General features: G+C 26.8%; 1 protein-coding gene across 1 annotated transcript in view; it reads right to left on the reverse strand.

Moving 5' to 3' along the window:
* The window catches only part of LOC107457418 (uncharacterized), a 65,001-nt gene extending 52,845 nt beyond the window's left edge, over positions 1 to 12,156 (reverse strand). The window contains exon 1 of the mRNA XM_043044283.2: positions 11,899 to 12,156. The gene's annotated coding sequence lies outside the window, so the exon portion shown is untranslated. The remainder of the gene's footprint in view (positions 1 to 11,898) is intronic.
* Between the last annotated feature and the right edge of the window lie 816 nt (positions 12,157 to 12,972).

The raw sequence follows: 12,972 nt of genomic DNA on the forward strand, positions 1-12,972 counted from the left end.
TATATGTATATATATATATATGTGTATATGTGTGTGTGTGTGTGTTAGGTAAAATGTATCCCTAATTAAACTTTTGACATGATTAGCGGCATAAGCAAACTAGTAGGCATAAAACTTAATAAAACTTAAGAGAAAATTATTAAAATAAAATAAAAATTTTAAAAATCACGTTCTTAAAGTGAAGTAAAAAATGATAAAATAATTTTTTTTTTGCCGCACTTAAAACGATACTTGTAAAACGCACCACGTTTGTAATGAACTTCTACTATCATCATACATTTTTACGTCTTTCAAAATTTATGCCTCCATTGGTTTTTTTTCCAACTTTCTTTACGATTAATCAGTATTTTTGCCCATCCCCTACATCATCGTGAAGTTTCGATACTTGTATTATTTTATATTCAGATTAAACTTTTGCACGCACAGCTCATCGTGACGGTAATGCGAAGATCTGGGATTTGGACCCCTATCCTGCCAGTGTTGCAATCACGATTCATATGTTTTCACTATGCTCTATATTGTGGTTCGTCTATAAAATATTTCATTAATGACTTTAATAATAATTTAGTATCAACAGTTATGTATATAACCTATAATACATATAACCTGTAATACGATTCATATGACCTATCTCATTTGTTATACACTATACAAACACGTTTAATCTCAAATTTAGGTTTACTGTGCTATTTGTACTAAATACACAAATATGAGAAATGTTGTAAAATAATAGTGCCCAAATTACTCTTTAAAAGGCTTAAATCCTAGGACAAAAAGTATAAAATAATATAATTTTAAAAAATATATTAGTTATGGTTTTGCACGAAGAAAAGTGGGAAATAAAATATTGGATGTAAATTATAAGAATAAGTTGATACAGTTTGAGGTAATTTTCTAGATACTATGTTCGTTTTATATGAAGTTTATCTTAAAGGTGTTGAAAAACTTTTTTTTAATTTTTTTTTTAAATAAATGAACCACTGACTTCTCACCTGCCTTTTTTTTAAAAAAAAAATTTCAGAAAAAAGTTATTGCAACACATTTTATGATAAACTTTATCAGGGGTAATTGTGAGCCCCAGTCAAAATTCCGGAAAATTTCTTGAGTAAAAAAAAATAAATAAATAAAAAAGTTTAAACCGAAAAATTAGAAAAAAATTTAAACAAGGTTTTTTCCTTTTTCTCAATATTTCCTAGTTTACTTAAAATATATTTAAAATTTTACACATACCTATGATGACCTGGAGAAGCAATTGAAATTTACAAATATGTCTTTCTTTCTTGAGTTTATGATTATACTGATAAAAAATTAATATTAATCTTGAATATAAGCTTATAAAGTAGCTCTCTTATAAACAAATAAAATAAACTCGTTTTTAAGTTCAACCTTTGAAAATTTGATTTCCGAAATCTTTTGTGATCACCGATTTTTTTAAACATCTGAACCTTCGATCTCCGGAAACTTCCGGATCACGGTTAACGAAAAATCCGGAAATCCAGATTTTTTCCGGAGCACAATCAGCCCTGCTTTATACACAATAAGCATAATTTCTGAAAACAACTTTAACAACTCTTTTTTTTTATAAGTTACATCCAATATTAGATTTCTTACTTTTTCAAGCAAAACCACAAAAAGTTTTTTTAAAAAATTAAAAAATAACTTGATTTTTTTTTAGGCTGGACCTAAAAAAAAATTTTTTTTCTTCTCTTTTTTAGTCCACTTAAAAGGCGTATTTTTATTTTCCACCAAAACTCAGTTAAAAATAAATATATATCAGATATTGAGTTCAAAAAGACATTGAGTTAAAAAAAGGAATATATATTTCATTTTGATAAAATAAATTTAAATTTTTCATTTTAGATTTCTAGATTTAAAAATTTAATTAACAATATACATAAACAAACACAAAAGTCTTGAAAAAACTTGCAAATGCTGATGAAATCATTTGTTTTCTTTAAACCAAAGGATGAGAATTATTTAATTAAAGCTTGAGAATCCAACCAAAAAACTTTATTTTTTTAATTAAGTTTTTAGATTAATATATAAGCTGTTTCCAAATATATTACATTTCGATTTTACCTTTATTCATTGTTTCGTTTCGCGAATAAAGAAATTGAGTTAAAAAAAGGAATATATTTCATTTTGATTAAATAAATTTTTATTTTTCATTTTAAAGTTCTCACTTTTAACTTAGAGAGAGTAACTTTTTAAAATTATTTGATTTATTTTAGGCTGAACCGAAAAAAATTTTTTTTTTCTTCATTTTTTTTAGCCCGCTAAAAAGACGTATTTTTATTTCCCACTATAACTTAGTTAAAAATAAATATATATCAAATATTAAGTTTAAAAAGACATTGAGTTAAAAAAAGGAATATATATTTCATTTTGATAAAATAAATTTAAATTTTTCATTTTAGATTTCTAGATTTAAAAATTTAATTAACAATATACATAAACAAACACAAAAGTCTTGAAAAAACTTGCAAATGCTGATGAAATCATTTGTTTTCTTTAAACCAAAGGATGAGAATTATTTAATTAAAGCTTGAGAATCCAACCAAAAAACTTTATTTTTTTAATTAAGTTTTTAGATTAATATATAAGCTGTTTCCAAATATATTACATTTCGATTTTACCTTTATTCATTGTTTCGTTTCGCGAATAAAGAATATCTCTGTTTTTTAATAAAATCCACCTTGGTAAGTGAAGGAAAAGGAAACGAAAAAATGCTTTAAGAATAATTTAATTTAAAACTCTTTTTTACTGTAATTAACTTTTTTTAAAGATAACAATAACACTTAAATTTAATTATGTTTCTTAGGAATGACTTTATTTGGAATGAAAATTTAATTATACTTCTATAAAAGTGTTATTAAAAGTCGGTAGCATTAAATTATTAATATTTAATTTTTATCTATAATTTCCATTTATAAAATATATTTTAATTGCAAGTATTTAATATTCTGAAATATCTATAAGGAAATATTAGATTTTTTTTATGTGAAATATGCTTAATCATTTAGGATGTAGACAAGTAGAGGGAATCTAAGGAGTGACAGGGTGCGTAGCGTTTTTAAAAAGTGCTTTAATGTGCTTATTTTCGTTATTTAAAAGCCCTTAAAGGTGCTTTTTTCATTGGGTGTTTTTAAAAAGTTCTTAATTTTCCCTTTCCTATGTTGATTTTCACTCCGAATTCCGCAAAAGAACTCAGTTCACATTGTTCTATTCAACGTTTTCACAATTCATTCAACCCTAATATATTTCGACGCATTGTTAGTCCGTAGCGTATGAAAACGCTATTCGCTTCACAGGATTCAAAATTTCATGATTTTTGACGATTGTCAAAAACAATGCCAAAATGGTTTCTTTTTTTTGACATGATGGTTAAAACAAGATAACACTGTCAGTTGTCAAAAACTTTCCAACCCTGCCTAATTATGATATATTTTTAAAGTGCTTAAAAATACTTTTTGAGTGCTTGAAAAGTGCTTAAAAGGTGCTTATTTTTTGTTGAGTAATTTGGCTACGCACCCCGAGTGATTTTTTTTCTCATTTCTTAATGAACCAAGAAAATCTCTTAAAATAATGTCAGTGTTATCTCCACACTGACTTTGTAATGAATGGATAAGCATTCCTAATCTAAGATACGTTTCAGTATTTCTTCATTTGTAATTTTTCACAAATTTTTGATTAGTGCTAAATGGCAAAATATGTATTAATAATGTTTCAGCAATAAGTGCTAAAAATGTTGATCCTCATTTTGATACTGATTAAATTATAGTAGTAATTTACACTACACTAGAGCTTCACACTTCACTATTGGTCTGGGAATGATCTAAAAATTCCTGAGGATGATCTGAGACATTCCATCATAATGTCAACCCTCGGCAGAAGGAATGATTCTCCCTCTAAGGTACCCCAAAACTGGCCAACCAACTCGTTGGCCGTGGCGGTTCAGGGGATAGATCATTCGCCTTCCAATGAGGTGAACCATGCTCAAATCTCAACGATGCCTGGTCAATACGAATTCCGCATCCGGCTGACACCGACCACAGTCTGATGTAAAATATCTTCCGTAATAAACGGATCATGCGTTAGAATCCCCGAGTCAACCGACTCACAGTGGGAGGTTTTCGTGGTTTTTCTTTCCGTGTAACGTAAATGTGGGTCAGTCCCATTAAATAGTCCTCCGCAAAAGCAAATTTCCCCCAATTCTTGATCCTGGAGTTCCCTTGGCCTCTGGATTGGGTTAAAAATCACAAGGCTACAGAGATGAATAATAGTAGTCGTAAATCCGAAATTAGGTCGACTGTTCTATGACGGTTATAAAATAAAATAAGACTCTTTGTCAAACAACAGACAGATAAAATATTTTTTTTTCTGGCCGGGAATCAAATGTGCTATATGTACACTGAGGGAAAAAATATTATTGAAACTACCAGAATATGATAAATCATGTTTCTGGCTGCATAGGAATACCAAAGATCTCGAAACTTTTTACTGAAGAACCTTATTTTGGTAAAATGTAATTTTATAAAATAAAGTATAATTTTATAAAATAAAATTAATTTTATAAAATAAAATATAATGTTATAAAATTTAGTAGTTTTATCAGGATAACTTAGAGCAGGGATTGACGTGGTAAACAAAACGATAATTTTAAAAATCTGAATTTTCGGTATACAGTTACTATACTAAGGGACAAATTACCAAATGAATAGTTTAAAATGCCGTATGTTTTGGCTTTATTATCAGAATTATGGGTTGTTGTTTTTTTAAACCAGACATGTAATTACAAAAAAAAAAACCGCGCGTAATATCCTTTTTATAAGTGTATTAAACTAAAGAGGAAAAAAAAAAGAAACACGAAGAAATGGAAAATAAAATTCAATTATTTATTTATTTATAGTTTCTTTCAATACACTTTTTCCCAAATAAAAAATAAATAAGCAAAAATTCTTTTTTTAACACTCGGAAATGATTTTTATAAAAAAAATGTCATGTGATATTAAATAAAATTTTATTCTACTTTTCTCATATTTCAAGACTCTGGTAAGAGACAATGCTGCATTCTAAAGAATTCACAAATTAGCATCTCTGCCTCGCTTCCATTACATCACTACCACATTCAGAATAAGCAGGGGGAAAAGAGATATAATTGAAATATATACCCAAAGTTTCAGACTCAAATAGTGGCCTAGGGACTGAAGAGATTTAAGAAGTCACGGCTTGAAGAAAGATAGTTTCTTTCCTGATATAACGAGGCCAAAAGAGGAGAATCTCTTTTACAGGAAGGTTTTACTGGTTCACTAGAGTAATAAACAATTTAACCCCAAGACCAAAATTAGAGAAACTGGAGAACATTTTTCAAAATGTAGAAGCTGGCATTTATATGAAACTCTTTCAATATTGAAGCTGAAATTTATATAATTTTTCTTAAGTATAAGCTGAAATTTATATAATTTTTCTTCAATATAAGCTGAAATTTATATGATTTTTTAACTTAAAATTAGACATTTTTATTGATTTTTAACATATAAGCTGACATTTATATGACTTTTTAACATATAAGCTGACATTTATTTGATTTTTTAAAGTATATTCTGACATTTATATAAATTTATTTAAATGTATAAGTTATATATATTATTAAAAGTATATAATATTATAAAAGGTAATTAAGTTAATAAAAGTTATACAATATTATTATAAATTATAAAAAATACAGTTAAATGTATAACTCATAAAAACCTTTCTAACTGTATAAGCTCAAGTTGATATTTTTTTCTCAAGTAAACCAATTAATTAATAATTAATCATACATACACTTTTGTGAAAAAGTCAAAACAAAACTACGTTTGTTTAAGAATGGGGAAAAAATACTCTACATCAGTTGAATTTTATTGTTTATGCTTTTTTTGTGTATAAAAAAATAAATCCTAAAAACTACTGAAATCAATAAATATATTCCTGTAAGCTTATGGATATTTTAAAAACCAAACCTAAAAACAGCAGTGTTTCATTACTAGGTTAAAGATAATGATAAAAGGTAGGCGGACTCTACTTTGTAAATTTTTCTTAAGAAATACATTATAACTTATGCTCGAATTTCAAACAATTTCTGAAATGCTAATAAAGTTTTAGGAATATTAACATTTTTAAAGAGCTTTTTGTAAGCCAAAAATTTCTTAACATGGTCTATTTGATGCAAAATTATTATTCTAAAGAGAAAAAAAAAGGTGTATTTAAAGCAAATAATTTGGCCAATGCACTGTTGCCCAGAAGACCATGATCTTTGGCCAAAAGTCAAAAATTAAATTTTCAACTAAAATATGTATAGGCAGTTTTAATATAGCCCAAATTAAGTGTTCATAATCATTCCAAACATTATAATTTACTTTTTGGACCGACGAGAGTACAATGTAATGAAAAATATGTTTAATTTTTTTTTAAATGTAACTTTAAAATTTTTAGTTCAGAAATATAGGAATTTCACCTTACTGTAACATTTTCATCAGAGTAATTAGTCTGAAATTATAGGACAATTTTTCAATTTGTTGGATTAGTTAATACTCTTTGACAAACTTATAGTTTATATCTTATCATTTGACATTTTATAATGTTTGAATGACTTTCGAAACTTAGTTCCAAAAAGTTCTACGAGGTAATTAGCTAAACTTTTTTGTTGTTGTCTTCTTTGATGTTTCTTCTTTCGAAAAAACCTGCCCCATTTTGCCCGTATTACAAAGGTGGACTAAATTTACCGAAAAACAAAAATTATGTTTTTACTTCTTCATGTTTTAGCGTTATTTTGTAATTAATTCGCATTATTTTGTAATACTACTTCGGAAATTTAATTTGCTTTACATTTTTAACATAAAATTACGAAAATTATTATATTTTCATTGCTATATTTAATTATTTATACATACTATATTATTTTTTTTTATTTTTGCTCGCCATATTTCAGCCGCCATTTTTTGGGGGGAGGGGGGGGGTAGTTTTAGTGTATTTCAAAATTTCAACTATGAATTCAATTTACCTGCTCATAAAATCCCCTAAATAAAAAACTCAAATTTTGAAACAAATTTTATCGAAATACTAATTTTGGCCATGAAATCTTGGATGCTGGTCCAGTGTGCTAGGGTGAGGGTTAGGATTATTTATTTTTATATCGTATTTGCAATTTTATTAATGAGTAAAATAAGTGATAATGACCTTTAAGGGTGTAAATAAAAACTTTCCTACGATAACTGTTTAAAAGTTGCGTAATTTATTTACTAATTTAAGACCTTCGCTCTTAATATAAGACATAATAATAAACTTTAATAACGATAAACTATTCAACACTAACTCTTTAAAAATTGTGAAATTTATAGATAAACGTTAGTATATTACTCCCAACACTCATGATAACAAGTTGCCTACAATAACTTTTTTATGCAGAATTTATAGATTATTTTAAGTACAAAACTTCGAATATACGAAATGATAATTTACTTTTTTGAGAAACAAACTAATTTATGATGACTCAACGATGACTTGTAAAAAATTTATAGGCTTGTGTAAGCATATTAAGCTCAATATATCAGTAAATTGACAAGTAACTTTTTTGTGCGAAATTTAAAAATTAATTCAAAACTGTTACTCTTAGAAAATATAAATGCTACGACTTCATATCATACAATATCTGGAAACATTAGCCTTTAAGCAGAACGGTCACAATACTTTAAAATGATAAAGCACGTTGCTATAGAAATGATAAGAATTATTGGAAATATTTGAGTATTAAAATTAGGAAGGATTATGGAAATATTTTTACTTGATGTAAGGGACATTAATTACTTTTTAATACTATAACATAGTATTCTAAAAGTAACTTTTTTGTGTAAAATTTATAAATTAATTCAAAACTGCTACTCTTAGAAAGTATAAATGCTACGACTTCATATCATACAATATGGGAAAACAATAGCCTTTAAGCAGAACGGTCATAATATTTCAAAATGATAAAGCACGTTGCTATAGAAAGAATAAGAATTATTGGAAATATTTGAGTATTAAAATTCATAATGTAAAAATATGTAATGAAATGTTAAAAGTAAAAAATCTGAAAAAATATTCTAGTTTATTTTCCAGTTCGCATATGCTATGCTTAAATTACTTTTAAATTTTACTATATCTGCACCGTTATAAGAAAGAAAAATTAAAATTGGAATAGGACCATTACGACACTAGAATGAATAGGTATCAGTCATAAGCCTGATAAAAATGACTCAAAAAATTTGGTTCTGTCATGTTTCGCAGTTTCATTTAGAGCTAATTATGTGTTTTTCAAAATCATAAAATTATTTGAATAAAAAATTGATTTCATCTACTGTCAAAATATAGGGGAAAGTTATTTATTTAAAAATTTAGTTTCTATTTTAGATACTTGTTTTCTGACAAAATTTCAAAATGAAAAAAAAAGTGTAAAATTATTTTTTTTGGAGATAAATAATTATTGTTACATTCGCTTCAAAAAATTTCTATTTTAACAGTAATTATTGTTATCTTTGTAATATAAACTATTTCAAGTCTATAATTAATCCAAGCCCGAGCTATGCATTCGACACCTCGCCAAATACGATAAAATCGTAAATTCGTCAAAAAAATTGGGTTTCGGAGAAAGATTTTTCTGCCAGAAAGAACAATTTATATTTTCCTCAGTGAAAAAAAAAGTTTAAATGGAATTTTTTGAAAAAATCCTGTTCTTATTCGATTATAGTTTCCGTTAGATACGTCGTATAATATTATTTACGACGTATACTTATATTCCTATATACATCGATGCTTATATTTGCGTAATATAAGCATCTACATCTAGAATTAATATTAAGTTTAGATAATGTACGCAACAAGACATATTATGAGACTAACTACTGTAAAATACAGATTACTACGTTCGTTGCCAGATCACGCGATATCACAAGATGAAAATTTTTCCTGCAGTTAGTGTCAATAAAGCAGATTATCTCGTAACAAGATGCATATTATCTTCCATACATTTACCTTCCACTTTCTATGAGGTCTTTGCAAAGTTCAAAAATGTTTATGGACCTCTGGAGGATTTCTCCTCCGCATAGTTGGTATTTCAGAAAATGACCTGGAAGTGCCTTGCTTTTTGAGGAACCTAGAAGCCAGCAGACTTGTTTATCTCGCTTTGCAAGTGGTCACTTGAGGTGTCTCTCGTATGTTCAGGGACAAAAGACTTTTGGACTTTGCACTAAATGTAGGACTGCTCAGTCTTCGCCCGAGCATATTCTAAACTGTATCGATTTTAAGATCAACGAGGCTTTTTCAAAACCTCATCTGTTTTTAGACTTTCTGAACATTTTTGGACTTATGGAATTGGTCTAATTGGGATGGACCTCTTGGGAATTAGAAACAACAACAAAATACATTTTTGCAGAAAATATGTTTTCTTGGGAAAATAACACATATAATAATGTGACAATAACATAATGTTGCCCAAGTATATAACTGCTCTAGTCAGAGAAGTTATCAAAAATTAACCTCAATATATTCCTATTTCTTTCTCTCAAAGACATCAGCTACATTTTTCATCTTCTCTCTTCTTCATTTCGTCGCTACTCATCCCCAACTGAAAAATGACTCTTCACTTGAATTTGCATTTTATAAAATAATTCAATTAATTGTAAATTTATATTTTGATTTGAAGTTTTCTATGTGAGAAATCAACCATAACATTTTTTAAAAGTTTGTCTTTGGTTAGGAAGTTTGAAATTTGCTAATAGTTTTGATACTTAGCTAATTTACTGGCTAATAATTTGAAGTCCTTAGCACAGGCTCTGATTAATTGCAAACTCCCCAACTAAAAAATGACTCTTCATTTAAATTTGCATTTAATAAAATAATTCAATTAATGGTAAATTTATATTTTGATTTGAAGTTTTCTATGTGAAAAATCAACCATTAAATTTTTTTAAAGTTTTTCTTTGGTTAAGAAGTTTTATTTTTGATATTTAGCTAATTTACTGGCTAATAATTTGAAGTCCTTAGCGCGAGCTCTGACTAATTATAATATGTAATTTAAAAAAGATAACTCTATGCTGCAATATCTTAAATTGAGCCGACCGATCTGTGTAGGGGTCTGGTAACTGGCCTTGCATCAGAAAGGTTCTGGGTTCGAATCCCAGGCAAGGCATGGATGTTCTTTCATTCTCTGTACCATCTGTCTTTACTGTGAGAGCAAAGTTGGGCCGCCCAATATGGTACCCCTAAAAAAGTGGCCAACAAATCTGCCCTTCAGATGACTTGTATGATGAAAGGTCATTCCCCAGGTGGGCATTGAAAAAAAAAACCCATCTTAAATTGAAATTTATTCTTACTGCAGTACCTTATTAAAAATCTCTATTAATTCCAAATTACGTATTCGAATATTTTATTTGTAATATGAAAAAATGATAAATTTTTATTTATTTATATGATTAAATTTTTTTTACTTATTTAAATATATTCTGTATATATTTAGTGCTTTTTTACTTATTAAAATATTTCCTGAGAAATATTTTCAGTTATTAAATAATTGATGTTATATTTGCATCAACAAAATCATTATTTTGACAATATCTATTGTTATTTTAATAATAAAAACTATTTAAGATCTAGGAATTGATCATACTACTTAATTTAAATCTAAAAGAAAAACATTCTAGGTATTTAAATTTATTTTTATTGCTATATCTTAAAGCTATTTCCAATTTTAAAAATTTTCTTTCAAAAAATGCATTCTTGATTTGTTAGTTAAAATATTAAACAATTATTTTAACTTTTTCCTTTTTTTATACTTATGTTTCTTTTTCTATACTTATATACTTAGAAACGATTTCTTACACACAATTCATATAACAATTGCATCTGTAAAATTATTACTTTTACAATATTTTTCTTGCTATAGAAATACCAAAAACTACTTCATGTCTATGAATACATATAACTATTAATTTCTTTAAAAAAATCATTCTATTAAAACCAACTTTTACTAAATATTTTTATTAATATTACATTTATCAAAATTCTAGTAATTCTGAGTAATGTGTTTCAGTTTTTTAAGACTAATGTTGAAGTTTGTATTTTTTCTATAACTTATATATTTAGAATAATCAATTAATTTTTCTAATTAAAATTATCAATCACTATATGTCCATAAAGAAAACTGCATAGAACAATAACATTAAAATATCGTATAAAAATGCATTAATATTTTAATTATTTATTTTTATTTTGATATTTTCCACTTTATTTAATTTAACAAACATAGAAACGTTATGCCTTATGGAAAAAAATTAACACAATATTTATTACGAAAATATTTTTAAAGTAAAAACCAACAAAACATTACTTAGTACAACAACCTTATACAAATTGTCTACATATTAAAAAATGAACTAATTGATAGTATCTCTTTAATTCTGATTAACTTATATATATATATAANATATATATATATATATAACTCATATAAATTTGCTAAAAAAATTATTTTAATCTTTAATATTTGAACGATATGCACGCAAATGATAATAAAACATTAAGTTAATATAAAATATTTTTTAAAAAGGAATTTGTTTAAAAAAAAAACTAACAAAACTTGCATCTTATAGTATTTAAAAAAAATTCATTGATTAGAGTAAGATATTTTGCTTTTAATATAATTAAGCAAAATTATCTATATCAAATCTAGAAATGAGGAATAAGTTTCCTGCAACTATTTACATTCAGAATTTGTTATTAAATACTAAAATAATTAAACAAACATCTTCATACAGAAATACGATGCCATAAACTTCTGAATGATTTAATCCTAAAAGCATGCGTAAAGAAATATGTTATCACCTGTTAGATGTTCGAAATTCCGAACACAGCATGGAGTTAAAATATTTTGCGCTCTTTTCTTTTGAGGATTGGTACTCTAAAAAGAGTTCATGATTTTCAAGAGTTCATGTGTGATATCCTAGTTCACATGTGTGATTGTCACGTGTAGTGTTGGCGTGGGCGACCAACAACTGAAAGCGCGAACAGCAACAAATTTTATAGAGTTCTAGATGCCACAATGCTGGTCGGATTCTGTTCCAGAAACCACGCCCACTTTCCGACATGTGACTCGATGACGTCATCGATCGATACACCTACACTGTTTTGTTTCTGGTAGAAATCTCTGTCCAAAGTTGCAGGTTAAGCAGTGCTTGGAAACACCTCAGCTGTGCTGGCTTTAAAAATGATTGACCTGGAAAAAAAAAGGATTTTTTTTTTTCATTTTAGGTGTGGCTTTTCAAAGGTGTTGAATCGATTTAACTGATTTTATGTCATTCCGATAAGTTTAAAATGAAACACAACATAAAAAAGTGAAAGTATATGAGCATTGAGTTATAAATAAATAATGTGTACTAATCTAAAAAATGCGAAACTAAATCCCTGATTTTTCTATACATTGATTATTTAGTCAGAAGATTTGTTTTAATTAAGTTTATTTCAGATGGTAATTGTTAGCAACTGAATCGATTTAACTGCTTTTTTGTCATTCGAATAAGTTTTGTATGGAAAAAAACATATAAAAGGGAAAACATAAGAGCATTGAGTTTTAAATAAACAATGTGTACTAATCTATAAAATGTACCATTAAATTCCTGATTTTCTATAGTTTGATTACTAATTTCTCTGATTTTTCTGATTTTCTATAATTTGATTACTAAGTCTAGTGATTTTTATGATTTTCTATAATCTGATTACCAAGTCAAGCGATTTTCATGATTTTCTATAATTTGATTACTAAGTCAAGTGATTTTTCTGATTTTTTATAGCTTGTCTAGCGATTTTTCTGTTTAGTATCGAACAGATGGTAATTGTTTTTATTTTATATATTTTTAAAAATCTTAATCAGTACTGATTAACTTAATATGAACTTTTTAG

The sequence above is a fragment of the Parasteatoda tepidariorum genome, chromosome 10 (genome assembly GCF_043381705.1).
Source record: "Parasteatoda tepidariorum isolate YZ-2023 chromosome 10, CAS_Ptep_4.0, whole genome shotgun sequence".
Lineage (NCBI taxonomy): Eukaryota > Metazoa > Arthropoda > Arachnida > Araneae > Theridiidae > Parasteatoda > Parasteatoda tepidariorum.